The sequence below is a fragment of the Oryctolagus cuniculus genome, chromosome 8, assembly GCF_051225735.1.
Source record: "Oryctolagus cuniculus isolate XC-2025 breed Fujian yellow rabbit chromosome 8, ASM5122573v1, whole genome shotgun sequence".
Classification (NCBI taxonomy): Eukaryota; Metazoa; Chordata; class Mammalia; order Lagomorpha; family Leporidae; genus Oryctolagus; species Oryctolagus cuniculus.
The window spans coordinates 16,364,883-16,379,615 of record NC_142874.1 but is presented as its reverse complement, the minus strand read 5'-3'; the positions used below and the strand labels follow the sequence as shown (position 1 = coordinate 16,379,615).

General features: G+C 43.8%; 1 protein-coding gene across 5 annotated transcripts in view; it reads left to right on the top strand.

Annotated features, from left to right (window-relative positions):
• SPOCK3 (SPARC (osteonectin), cwcv and kazal like domains proteoglycan 3) overlaps window positions 1-14,733 on the top strand; it is a 488,449-nt gene that overhangs the window by 207,342 nt on the left and 266,374 nt on the right. The gene's annotated exons all lie outside the window — the stretch shown is intronic.

The following is a 14,733-nucleotide window of genomic DNA, read 5'->3' as shown; positions in this document are numbered from 1 at the left end:
AGGAGAAAAATTACATGATTGAAGGCTGGGAAATTCCGCACAAATCATATCATATAAACTCTTCTCTGATCCTCTCCAGTTTACCTCAAAATGTCATATTTGAGAAAAGAAAATATCTTCAGCTCAAAAGTAAAAGCCAGGAAATTTGAGAAAGAAGGCAAATGCAGGGACTTACTTTTCAATCAATGCTATATACTTTTTTTTTTTTTTTTTTTTTTTTTTTTTTTTTGGACAGGCAGAGCTAGACAGTGAGAGAAAGAGAGAAAGAGAGAAAGGTCTTCCTTCCGTTGGTTCACCCCCCAGTGGCCACTACAGCTGGCGCTGTGCTGATCCGAAGCCAGGAGCCAGGTGCTTCTCCTGGTCTCCCATGCGGGTGCAGGGCCCAAGCACCTGGGCCATCCTCCACTGCACTCCCGGGCCACAGCAGAGAGCTGGCCTGGAAGAGGAGCAGCCAGGACAGAACTGGCACCCCAACCAGGAGTAGAACCTGGAGTACTGGTGCCGCAGCCGGGGGATTAGCCTAGTGAGCTTTGGGGCCGGCCAATGCTGTATACTTTCAAATAAAACAGGATTAAATTTAACTGCATGATGAATGATGTTCAAAATGTATACAATGTTTAGATGCAAAATAGTATATTATAATCAGCTATCGCCATTCACTTTTAGAGAAATTCTTGCATTTTAGTCCTTTCCTTTATTTTTAGTAATAACAAACAGTAGATTTTGGAATTTCACGATTTGCCACTAATGATACTAAAGTGTGCTTAGTGCTATTATCAGAATTATTCAGAGACCATGTCTAAATTTTTTTTAAGATTTATTTTATTTACTTGAAAGGCAGAGTGACAGAGAGTGGGAGACACAGAAAGATAGGGAAAAACAGGAGGGAGAATGATCTTCAATCTACTGTGTCGCTCCCCCTCTTCGTGGAGGAACGACACAGGACCCTGCACTGTTCTTTTGTCTGCTCGGCCCTCCCCGGGTTTGCTGCTGGTTCTTCCCGGGTTGGCTACCGACCCTTCCACCTCCGTAGAAGGGCGGTTCCCCCTGCCACTTTCCCCACTTCCGCGGGGGAGCGGCACACCGCTGGCCGGCTCTCTCGGGGGCTGCTCAGGTGTTCCTTCAGATAGATGTTCCTGGTGCATGTTATCTCTCTCCTCCTTTATAGTCCTCTTCCACCAATCCCAACTCTGCTACCCACACGCCGAGTACGCTGCTCTCCTCCAATCAGGAGCAGGTCCTGCTGTTTATTGGTTGAACTGGAGGCAGCTGTGTAGAAGCTGTTTCCTCCTCTCCCAGCGCCATATTGTGGGAGAGCAGATGCATAGAATAAGTCTTAATTCCAGTAACAGTCTAGTCCGAGTTGCTCCCCACACTACTGGTTCACTCCCCAGATGGCTGCGTTGGCAGAAGCTGGCTGGATGGAAGCCAAGAGCGAGGAGCTTCTTCTGAGTCTCCCATGAGGGTGGCAGGGGCCCAAGTACCCAGGGCTTTTTCCACTGCTTTCCCAAACACATTAGCAGGAAGCTGGAATAGAAATGGAGCAACCAAGACTCAAGCTGGTATTCTAATATGGGATGCAGGTGTTGCAAACAGCAGCTTAACCCACTGTGCCACAACACAGGTCTCCAAACGTTTGTATGTAACAAAGGAATCACTCCAACATCAACTTTTGTGTCTCAGAGAGATTCCACTAGGCAGGGTCTTTCCAGAGGTTTTTCCTTGTTACTATCTTAAAGAATTTTTTTTAGAGATTGTATAATATTCTTTAGTACCGTTGCCTGACCATCTGTTTGTTGCTGGGGGTTGGGAAGTATGGTGTGGTGTGGTGTGGTTAGTGACCTGACATATACGACAGGTAAGATATTCCAGCATTTTCACTGAATTGCATGAGTTCACATGGGAGGATTATCCTCACTGTTCCTTCCTTCCCCGTGTCCTGTGACTACTTAACCTTAACGTAGCACCACACACCTTCAGCATCATTTGGTTACGTATGTTGATTATGTATGTATGTTCTTACACTTTGAGTATAAGAAAGAATGAAGAGGCTAACTATATTTTAAAAACACGAGCTTCGGTGAGATGTACATTTTGGGTGTACAGCTTTGGAATAATGTGCTCTTGGTCAGCAGTTCCTGGCGATATGACTGTTGCGAAAGGCTGTACTTCTGCCTTTGGTTGTCACAGTTCTAAGAATCACACGTGCAAGAGGAAACCCTTGCATGATCAAGTAAGTAAGTTTCTGTCAATGCTAATATTAATTATTTCATTAATTGATTTGTATCTCTGTGTGTATATATATACATATATATGTCATGTGAACAGATAAATATCAGTTCTAAAGTAAACCTGCCATTGCTTTAAGCTTCAAAAAGGCCTTGCCCACGTATTAATATATTCAGGGCTACAGATGTAGTGGATTTTCACCTTTTGGCTTGCGATTCTGTCAGCCTTGCGATGTCTGTTGTCATTGATGTACAGTTATGGTAGCTTGGCTCACTGGCTAATGGGGAAATTTGAAGCTTGAAGCCCGGGTGAAACCTTCTGGAAATGGGCAGGGTTACCTAAGGGGGTGAAGAATTTTCCACACCAGTCATAAATGAGTGAGTGATCACTGAACACAAGATGGAAAAATGTGGGCTAATTTAGCCAGAGGATAAAAAGGAATTTTGAAATCTGTTATCTACTCACACCACGTCCACTCCTAGAGGACCGTCCACATAGCTTTCCTCCCACCCTGTTATCCCCCATCATCCAGCCTTGTGCTTTCCTAGGCCCTAATCAGCCCCCAGGTAGATTTTTATGACATAGACATCAGTCTAGGAAAGTAAGAATTTGTAATTCTGCCATGAAAGAATAAGTACAAGTTCAAGCATTTAAGAGGCAAAAATGATAAAATATAGTTTTATAAATACAAGTTTTTTTTTTAAAAAATGCATAATATACTATTAGATGGATTGTTAAGACACAGCTAATTGCATCTGTTCAAATCCAACTGAAGAACATTTTCATATCCATTTTTTATGTCTTGCCTATTGATGATCTCAAAGCTTGTTCCTTGACATGTACTTGTTGTGTCACAAGGAGCTTTCAGGGCATTTAATACATACTTTAACAGGAAGAAATGAGTAAAATTTTTAATTCATAACATTGCATGTTATTTAATTCTGATGCTTTTGCACGATTAAAGCTCCTTTTTTACCTGGAAGTAAAAAGAATGCCTTTGGAAATAATTTAAACAGTGAATGTTAAAGTGATACTTTTGATAGCTTATTTTTAACTTTTCTCTCTTTTTTTAAGAAACATTTCATTTTCATTTGGAATTTTTCAGAAAGCAGCATACTGGTAGGTATAGGTGCCTCGGCCCTTTGCTAGGCTTCCATCGTCTTTGTCTCTCAGGACACATTTTCAAGCAAGTGGCTTGTTTGTGCAGGGTCAGGAATAGCATGCCAGCCCCAGAGTCTAGTGCCATCTACTTCTTCAACCAGTAAGTAGGAGTAGGTAATGAAAGGGATTTTAGTGGGAATTATGCACAAAGGTGTGTACAAGGGGCCCCTCAAGGATAGGTGAGGCACCCACCCGGGGTCTAGCAGCGAAGAAAGTTGTCACACCTTGTGTCTTAAGAGACATGGGGGACCCAGTGTAAATTGTAACCATGGGACAGTCTCAATCCCGTAGCCGTGATCAGAGACTTGCAGAATGGAGTCTCCAGGAGAGAAAAGGTAGACACATATTTTGACTTCTTTCTTCCAGTCCCTTTCGAGAGGGGAAGGAATCTAAGATGATACATTTCAAAAACCTCTGACTGATAGCACAGAGCAAGACAGAGATGGCCTGTGTGTGCAGAGAACGTCCAGCCCAACCTGCTGCCTTTCCCTCTCATCGAAGAGTCTTACCTTTTCTCTTGCTCTTTTCTCCAGATGTGAAAATTACTAAGTCCTGGGGACCCCATCACATCACTGGGAGAGACTGCCAATTTCGTCACCCTCCTTACAGAACCAAACACAGAATATTATCCACCACCAGTTCTCTTCATGTATGGTAGAGGAGGAAAATGGAGAATAGGGAGAGGAGGAGGGGAGAGGGGGAGGAGAGGGAGAAAGAAGAAAGGGAGAGAGGAGGGGAGGGAAGAGAGGGAGAGGGAGGACAGGGAGAGAGAGGAGAGGGAAAAGAAATGATCGTGGAACCATTGCTACCAAAAAGCTCTGCTCTGTCAAGAAGACTGCATAGTTAGCCGTAGCCCCCTATTTCCACGTCCATTCCTGCCCCCTCCACTCTCCTGAGTGCTCGCCCACGACTTCTGGTGTGTCTGATTACTCCTTCCTTCTTTAACCTCGTGTGATGCTGCACATACTAATTCCCGAAGGTTCTCAATGATGTCACCACCTTCATTTGGTGGTGGCAGGAGCCAACTGAGCAGCATGTCAGATAATGCAGCCTGGAAGACCACCCAAATGGCTCCTCTGGTTTCCAGCCCCAGTCCTCATGGCCGTGATGTTGTGAGAGGCCGTCTGGGCAGAAGCATCCGGGATTCCAAGGGGCCGAATAGTTCCCCTGAAGCAGTCTCATGTTGGAAGCTCTGCAAGGACCTCTGGTCTTGGCAGTTTGGGCCTTGTGAGGCGAAGGGAACACCATTGGTTAGTATGGGCTGAATGGAGAACTGCTTAGCGAGTTCTGTGTCTCTGTACATGTCACCACGGTTACAGCACACGAGGACTTGCTGAACAAAAACTAGGAAGACAGGAGGGAAATCCTTGGAGGACTAGGTAAAGAGCTACCAACGTCAGGGGACTGAGAACTCTCAGTGGCACTTAGCAGAACAAGATTATCTGCTCATTCTGTGTCACAATATTCCTCCCACTGAACTCCTGTCCAAATCATCCAGTCTTACTCTTTCCAGATCAGCAAGCCCGTATACGCCCACCGCCCACGATGTAGAGTCCGCCCGTCACTCAGGACGTAGCTCCCCTCCCACACAGTGGCTGATGGTGTGTAATAATGGAATGAGTCTACGTGTTAGAAACTGCCCCATGTATAATGAGCCAGCTGTGCCTGGTTGTTATTGATTGTCCCTGATCAGGCCCTGGAGACAAGTGGAAGAATAGACAAGTCGAGAATAATTGACAGCAAAAGAGGGTATGGTTTCACATGAAAACGCTAGGTTTTTGGACTTTTATGGATTGGATTGTAAGGTTCAAGTACCAGGCTGTGTGCGTCTCAGCTTAGATCTGTTGTCAGAGCTTTCCTTCGCTCCCTGCCCTACTTAGAAATTCAGTGCCGTGAGTTACACAGTAGGGGGGTCGGGGCAGCCCATCCCAATGAGGTGGGGCTGTCATACTGCTCTCCACACTGACAGGCTCCTGGAAGCTTTACCAGTGTGACAAGCCTGACAGTGTGTGCAATGTTTATCTCCTATTGTTGATAAGTAAATGAATTACTGAGTTGTAGAAGAATATCACGGTAGTCCAGGTATTGTTCTTATTAGTTTTATTATTAAAGATAAAGCCTAATTATAGGATAAGTAGGGTCCAAGGGACTTAAACAGTTAAAATGTCCATTTTAATGATTGTGACATTGAGAAAGATGTAGGTATGACCGTGCCTGGTTGTTTGGATGCTCTGTGGGTTCCTGTGTGCCATAGTTATCTTGTTTGGGTTGCTGTTTGGTGCCCCCTGGTGGTGACAGTGTCAACACTGGATTGGACCCATCTGGATCATCTGTCACTGCCTGGGCATTGACTCTTCTTACTCCACCATTTCTTCCCACTCTATCAGACTGATTTTGGAGCATTCTTCCTTTATAGTTGTTTTGCTTGTATTAGTGGTTAATAGTCAAGTGTGTGCAGGGCTGCGGGGAACCTGTGCTCTGGTCACTGGGGCAGAGGCCTGGCCACACACAGCTCTGGCCTCTCCCCTGTGTGCATCTTGGAGGCCCACTATCTCACTGAAATGGAAGTCTTGGAGTGAGTGGCTATTGTAGGCTAAGTCTGAAATTGTTCAACGTTGCATTCTTTATACTCTACCAATTGGAACTGAGCCACAGGATTGCAACTCTTTAGTAAAGGAGGCCAGAGAATGTGACTAGATGATGTTTTCAGGTAAAGAAGAAATGGCATTGGGTAACTGCCAGTACATCCCTGGTGTGTGTATGTCCATAGTGTGCAAATAAATGCCTTTGTGTCTACAGGTACAAAGATTGGAGAAAATATGATTTGTGGTTTAATATTTTTCCATTCAAAAGTTTAGAATAAAAAATGCAAATATTTTAAAATAGAAAACTGTACATTGGAGTATCAAGGGAACAGCAAGTACACAAGCTATTTTGTTTATCATATATTATGTAAATATAATTTTATACACTTAATGTTCTTATAAATTCATGATTATATAATGTGTATAATAGATATGATATACCTATATATTTATGTGCCTGTTAGTAACTACAATAAGTGGAAAAAACACAGAAACCAGTCAGTTTGCATCATTTTGCCAGAATCCTGAAACTTGTTTGCAACAGGAGTCAGGTTCATCTCTTCTTTTGGAACAGAGGTCTCAGTAGAGGCCTGCAATGTCAGAGGCAATGAAATGGGTGTCAGAGACCCGGGGATTTGAAAGCCTAAAGCAAAACGCAAGCCTACGTACTTGGACAGTGCACAGAGATTGTGAAATTGCCTTTACCAGCCTTCACTCTTAAGTTTTTTTTTTAAAGATTTATTTATGTATTTGAAAGAGTTACACAGAGAGAGAAGGAGAGGCAGAGAGAGGGAGGACTTCCATCCGCTGGTTCACTCCCCACATGGCCGCAATGGCAGGAGCTACGCTGATCCAAAGTAAGGAGCCAGGAACGTCCTCCGAGTCTTTCCATGTGGGTGCAGGGGCCCAAGGACTTGGGCCATCTTCTACTGCTTTCCCAGGCCACAGCAGAGAGCTGTATCAGAAGAGGAACAGCCGGGATTCGAACCGGCACCCATAAGGGATGCCGGCACTGAGGCGGCGCCTTTACCCACTACGCTACAGCATTGGCCCCCACTCTACCTTTTAAAAGAGAAGTAATCAGTGATGAAGGCCAATTAGGGAGAGTTGGCCTTCCTTGTAGAGGGTCTGTGCGTGCTGTGGTGACCGTCCTCTTCTCTCCACACTTGGTGGTGGAAGGAAGGAGAGCTGTTCTCTGTCATTTCGGTGAGTTTCCTGGTGGACCCTTTATCCTCAGTGACACGAGGACTTGCATTGCTGTAGGGCTGCCTGTCCTAAGGATAAATGCCCACAGAAATTTCTGCCTCTGGGTCTAGCAAGGTAAAACTGAGGTGTCTCCACTGAGCTGGAACAGACCTTCCATCGAAGTTCAGGTTCATGCCTGCATTGACTGGGCACTCTGCTGGCAGGAGTTAGCATAGACAGCTGGGGAGGAGAGAGAGGATCCCAGATGAGAGGTGGATGATGGGAGGCAGATTCTCAGAGGAGGATGGGCAGCCCAGAGTGGACATCCACGGGGAACCCGGCACGTGTGGAGAGGTGCAGATGAGTCTGTTCTGCAGGACAATGTCCACAAGAACCACTGTGGTACTGAAGGCCTGGCATCCTGCTCCACTATTTTTTTTTCTTTTAGGCCAATGGCTCTAGAAATGATGACGAATAATGAGTGAGTACAGGATGAGAGGGAGAAGACACAAGCTTTCCTTTTCCTACTCCAGAAATCCAAAATTGAAGCAGGACCTCTGCTGGAGAATGAGTGTAAAATATGGACGTTCTAAGTTGCAGAATAATTAAACTGCGCTGAGTGGGTAATTCATGTAAAAATAGTTAAAGTTACTCTTTGAATTTTTACTTGAAAATGGGAAATATTAGCCTTAAGGAACAAATTTAACATTGCAGAGACCCTGAGAATTGAGTGAAGCATCAAGTTTTTCCTTGCACTCTATCCAAGATCATTCAGTATGCAAGTTACATATTGGTATCAGCAGAAGAAGGTGAACTGGACTGTGTGGGAAAAGTGCAGTCTTGTCAGTTAGTCTATACATTTGTTTACTTCCCAAGTCTCCCAAAAATAAAAATCTCCTTATGAGTTCCTTAATGACATAACAATAGCAACTGTACAATCTAGTTTATAGTTTAATTCCATGATCAGATACTAATTGAATAAAATAATTTGATTTAAAATTATTTGGGTCGGGGCAGGCGCCGTGGATCACTTGGTTAATCCTCCGCCTGTGTGCCGGCATCCCATATGGGCGCCGGGTTCTGGTCCTGGTTGCTCCTGTTCCAGTCCAGCTCTCTGCTGTGGCCTGGGAAGGCAATGGAGGATGGCCCAAGTGCTTGGGCCCCTGCACCCGCATGGGAGAATAGGAGGAAGCATCTGGCTCTTGGCTTCGGATCAGCACAGCGCCAGCCGTAGTAGCCATTTGGGGAGTTAACCAACGAAAGGAAGACCTTTCTCTCTGTCTCTCTCTGTCTAACTCTACTTGTCAAATAAATTTAAAAATTATTTGGGTGTTAAAGCTTTCAGCTACCTCTTGATTCATTTTTTCTGAGATGGTGGTAGATTGGGCATATGGGAAGGAGAAGGGTGAACTTAGCTCTGTTGGCTACAGGCTGCTAATACCTAACATGGCCCCTATGTATCCCACTGACCCCACTCTTCAGCTCTGGGGACAGAGTCACCTCACCGTGCAGTTTGGATCTCATGACAAGTGGGGTGATTCTTAAGCTGGTGATTGTGCTGCGTAGGAACTAGGGGTGGCCCTCAGGGTCCAAGCAGAGGGCGCCTTCTGACTGGGCAGCTGTCCTACCAACACCGCTTTGATGTCTCAGTGTGGGATGTTATGGGTCAGTCTGTGTGGTGGCGTCTTTGTTCCCAGTGTCCTCTGTTTTGAAGCCCAAAGGAAGAGAAATAAGGAACTGCATTTAATTTCTTTGCTATCTGACGCTTCTTTTTTTCTCTCATTCTTTTTTTTTTTTTTGGACAGGCAGAGTGGACAGTGAGAGAGAGAGACAGAGAGAAAGGTCTTCCTTTGCCGTTGGTTCACCCTCCAATGGCCGGCGCGGCCGGCGCACCGTGCTGATCCGAAGGCAGGAGCCAGGTGCTTCTCCTGGTCTCCCATGGGGTGTAGGGCCCAAGCACTTGGGCCATCCTCCACTGCACTCCTGGGCCAGAGCACAGAGCTGGCCTGGAAGAGGGGCAACCGGGACAGAATCCAGCGCCCGACCTGGACTAGAACCCAGTGTGCCGGCGCCGCAAGGCGGAGGATTAGCCTACTGAGCTGCGGTGCCGGCCTCATTCACTTTTTTAAAAATGTTTATTTATTTATTTGAAAGAGTTACACAGTGAGAGAAAGAGAGGCAGAGAGAGAGAGAGAGAAAGAGAGAGGTCTTCCATCCACTGGTTCACTCCCCAATTGGCTGCAAGGCCGGAGCTGTGCCATTCAGGAGCCAGGAGCTTCTTCATGGTCTCCCAGGTGGGTGCAGGGACCCAAGGACTTGGGACATTCTCCACTGCTTTCCCAGGCCATAGCAGAGAGCTGGATTGGAAGTGGAGCAGCCAGGACTCGAACCAGCGCCTATATGGGATGCTGGCATCACAGGTGGTGGCTTACCCACTGCGCCATAGTGCCAGCCCCCTCCCCTCATTCACTTTCTGGCAGAAAAATGACTATACTTTTGTTCTTCTCTGTTTCATATCTTTTTTCTACTATGTGTTAGACTGAAGGAGATGTATTCCATATCATAGTTTACTGCTAGTAACTTAGTCTCCCAGACTTGTTGTTGGTGCTTTAAATTAGGTCAGTAATGGAGAAATTTGAATCTGGAAGAAAACTTCTTTCATGTCTTACCTCTCAAAATAGGTGAATTTCACGATTTCAAAACTGAAAATGTTCTGGTTCCTTCTTGTGCCTAAGTGGCATATCTTGTCCCCCCCCCCCCCCAGGAAAATTATATACACGGTAGTAAAGATTTTGAGTTCCAAAAGGTGTAATGCAAATCAACAGTTTCCAAGTATTTTGTCTGTTATGTAAGTTTTAAAGTTGCCTGATGATGTACAGCAGTATAGTGTCCTTTGTTCTTTAGCCTGATTTCCCACTTGATAAATCTTGATTTAAGGATTTCATGTTTCAGCTTGGCTGTGACATTGTATCTTTCTACTTATGTTCTTTTTATTCCCTAATATCATAGTCAGAAATTTAAATTTATAATATTTGCTATCAAGTGGTACTTCCACAGTTAGCATCTTAGCCATTTGACCTGCTGTGTCTGTGATTTTGGGTATCACCTGTATTGGGCTATAATGATTTAGTCAGCTCTAATTGGTTCCTATTAACATCCATTAACTATCCCAAGTAAGTGACTACAAATACTTTTTGAATACTTTGAATGTTTAACTATCTTAGTCTACAAAATTTCCCAGCATCTTTAATTATCTAAGTTGGCCACTTAGTGATTTTGGCTACCTAATATGGCCAACCATTGATTTGATAGATCGATGTGATGGGTTTAGCCCCTCGGTAAACAGCAATCAGAAAGTGTGCACTAGTACATAGTGCAGATTAAGACTGAGTGTCCAAAAAAATTGAGGTCATTTGATTTAGTTCTCTGAATAATGAGAGGCTTTAACCTAATCACGTCTAAGTAACTGACAGTCAATAAAAGCTTCATTTAACAACAGTCAGATCATTACTTCGCAAAGCACTGGTTCTATTAAGCAGTGACATTAGTTGGCCTTGACAAACTGAAGGCTATGAGAGATCCAGAACGCTCACTTCCATGCCAGGTGGACTGTGGGTTCTACTTTACTAACCGGTCTGTTAGTAACGCATTTGGAGTTCTGCACAGGCAAGATCTACCTCTTGAAAGAAGAAATATTTGAAAAACATTTAGAAAGCTTTCGTTCATAAAACATTTGCTGCATCCCATAAGGGCGCTGATTCTAGTCCCAGCTGCTCCACTTCCAATCCAGCTCCCCGCTGATGGCCTGGGAAAGCAGTAGAAGATCACCCAAGTGCTTGGGTCCCTGCATCCATGTGGGAGACTCGGAGGAAGCTCCTGGCTCCTGGCTTTGGATCGGCATAGCTCCAGCCATTGCAGCCATCTGGGGAGTGAACCAGCGCATGGATGACCGACCTCTCTGTCTGCCTCTGCCTCTGCCTCTCTGTATTTCTGCCTTTCAAATAAATAAATAAATCTTTTAAAAATATATATTTAGTTATGAATCTTAATACTTTGTATTAGTCAGTGTCATTGATTCTAAGTCTTTTTTTAGAGACTTGCTTTATGTATTTGAAAGAGAGAGGGCCGGCGCTGCAGCTCACTAGGCTAATCCTCCACCTTGCGGCGCCGGCACACCGGGTTCTAGACCCGGTCGGGGCGCCGGATTCTGTCCCGGTTGCCCCTTTTCCAGGCCAGCTCTCTGCTGTGGCCAGGGAGTGCAGTGGAGGATGGCCCAAGTGCTTGGGTCCTGCACCCCATGGGAGACCAGGATAAGCACCTGGCTCCTGGCTTCGGATCAGCGCGGTGCGCCAGCCGCAGTGCGCCGGCCGCGGCGGCCATTGGAGGGTGAACCAACGGCAAAGGAAGACCTTTCTCTCTGTCTCTCTCTCTCACTGTCCACTCTGCCTATCAAAAAATAAAAAAAAAATAAATTAAATTAAAAAAAGAAAGAGAGAGAGAGAGAGAGAACAAGAGAGAAGGATCTTCCATCTGCCGGTTCACTCCCCAAGTCACGTATTAATTGGGGCTTGAGCAGGCTGAAGCCAGGGTCCAGGGACTGCATCTGGGTTTCCAACATGAGTGGCAGCAGCACGGACACTTGGGCCAAGCCCTAACAGCAGCCTTTCCACCATTAGCAGGGAGCTGTGTCAGAAGCAGAGCGGATGGGGCCTGAAACATGCTTGACTGTGGGATGCTGGTGTTGGAGGTGGCTTTACCTGCTGTGCCCCAGCACTGGCCTCAGAGGTCTTAGTTTTAAATTCAGGAGTAAGTTTTAAAATCTGAGCATATGCTTTCTTTCCACTTTTATAATATTCATATCACAGTTAGAAACTAGTCTTTTGTGGACACTCCCAGTATGATTTCAGTTTTGGGAGATGAGATTTAGATCTCTATTCTCTTTAGCATCCTTAATTTTAAAGTAATTTTGTCTATCTGCAGTGATCAATGCTTCCCTTTTAGAAGAGCATCCTTCATTGATGGGGAAGAATTGATTTTTGGTATCTAATTTTAATGATAGGATTTGTCACACTACATTTTGGATTGCATGCTCTGCCGCTCTGAGGCAGTTGATGGAAAAGACCCTCAATATTGTCATTTTACAAAAGGAGATTTTTTTTAAAGGACAGTGCTTCAGAAAAAAAAAAGAACTTTTTTTTAATGGAAGTAGGATTTACATAGCATAAAATGGAACTTGTTTAAATGTACAGTTTGATAGATTTTGATGAGAGCGGATACCTGCTTTAACACCACCTCTATCAGTGCTCCTCCTACATTGCCAACCCTGCCCCACACTGTGGTTTTCATGTGTGTGTGTGTAACCATCTCATAGTAGCTTGCAAAGGAAATATATCTGTGCTTTTAGCATCCCTGTGTAAATCTGTTTGGTGATGAGCTTCATTGTTCTTTTAGAATGATTTAATGTGACAATGATTGTTTTTACTTTTAAATTAAAAAAAAAAAAACTCAAGAAACAGTTTATTTAGGAAGTAATGAGTTTAGAGTCAAAAGCTCGCCCTTCTGGGCAGCGATGCCGTGTCCTAATGCAGGGCTCGGAAAATGAGTGTGCCTCAGTGTGGGCCAGGGGTCCCCCCAGCGGGAGGTGGAAGAGCTCAGGGCGGGTCACCTCCCAGCACATTTTGCAAAGGGTTAATAGCTGTCACTAAAAGTCTAAATGATAATGACCACATATAACGCATTCTGTGCACCTGGACATAATCTAAGCACTTAACACACATACCTCCCAGGTAAGTTAAACCGCAGAGTTGTAGTTTGCCATTGTATGTGTTGGAATTAGTAGCTAAATTTCTTCAAATTACACCTCCCCCTTCTATCCTTTTAGAAACTTAATTGTCTTTAAAGAAGAACTCAAGGATGGTACAACTCTTGTGAGCTCTTAGACATAACTAACTTACGAGACATAGTAAATGGAGGTGATTCTTAAGAACAAGTTTTACTATTAAGTCTCACAATACAACTCTTTGGGGACAGAGGTTCTTCATGGGAGGTTAGCACACAGTGACTCTCGTTGTTTATTTAACAAATAACACTCTATGTATGATATCAGTGATCACCTGACATGAGCTGCCTTGGCTATGGAAGCCTTTTGAACCTACTAGCTCAACAAGGCCATAAGCAAAGTAGGAGTTCTCTTCTCCCTTCAGAGAAAAGTGCCTCCTTCATTGGCAGCCATTTTTTCCCACTGAGGTTTCACCCACAGGGGTCCTTTATGTAGGACTTTTTTTTTTTTTTTTTTTTTTTTTTGCCAGTGTCTTGGCTTTCCTTGCCTGAAATGCTCCTGGGCTTTCCAGCCAGACTGGAATGCTTTATGGACTGATTCTGAGGTTGGAATGCTACTTGAAGCAGTCATCATTCTATGAGTCTGCTATATGGACTGCTTCCCATGTTGGAGAATTCACTCCTTTTTAATTCTGTCTGTTATTGTTTCCAAACACTTAGTCCTATTAACATGATCACTTTAACACTTGATATCTATATGGTCACTTTTCCACTTGTTCCTATCCATTTGATCTTTATAACACTTAAGCTGCTATTTTTATCAGCCAGCTTAAGGGAGTTTGCTTATTGAGTCTTTCTGAGTCAAACTTCTAGCATTAACCAAATCATAGGAATATTTAACTCTAATACTGGAAAGAAAATTGAAATTATAAATCCTTATGAGGCAAACTCAGTGCCATCATTTTATCTGTCTAATAGTAGAATAGAAAGTGGAAGCAAATGAAAAAAAGTAGATTTTCACTTGTAATCTATTTTGGTAGAAGGCATCTATTTCATAACAGAAACAATATTAGCACTTATAATTTAAGAAGTTTGGGGGGGCAATACAATGTACTGACAGAGAAAAAAGAATAAGGGGAAACTATTTTAAAACATTCATCAACAGTAGAATAAAACTGCCTAGTAAGAGCATTTAGATTTTCCATTAATTTTGATTTGTCAATGCAGTAGTCAGTTGAATTTCACAAACATTCTTAGGCTAGAGTATTATTGAATAAAAATGATATTTTGATACTTATTTATTACACATTAAACTGATCCAGCAACTGGATCTGAACTTGCTACTAGTGGAGACCTCTTGTTTAATGCCTGTGGATGAGTCAGAGTTGGAGCAGAGGTTTTATACCTCTGAAGTAATACTAAGTGTCGAAACTAAGAAAGTCACTCCAAAGACTTGCAGCTACATTTAATCACATTTAGCACCACAAAATTGGCTGTCAGAAGTCTAATTAACTATCAGGCATTAGCTCTCTTTTCTATGCTGCTCACTCGCACAGCCTTTCGTTATAACATCTGGCAAGTTTAAAAAATTCCCTTGAAAACCACTTCTTCCTGGAGCTTTACAACATAGAGTTATGGTGAAATGAGCAGTCGTCAGAACAACAAAAACATATTTAATATTTCATTGTTGAGCCATCCTAGGAGACTGTTGACATATTGGGGTTCCTGGTTAATTCATTTTATGGGTGATCACGCAATTAAGCTTCAAGAGACATTTTAGCAAAGAATTGGTGGA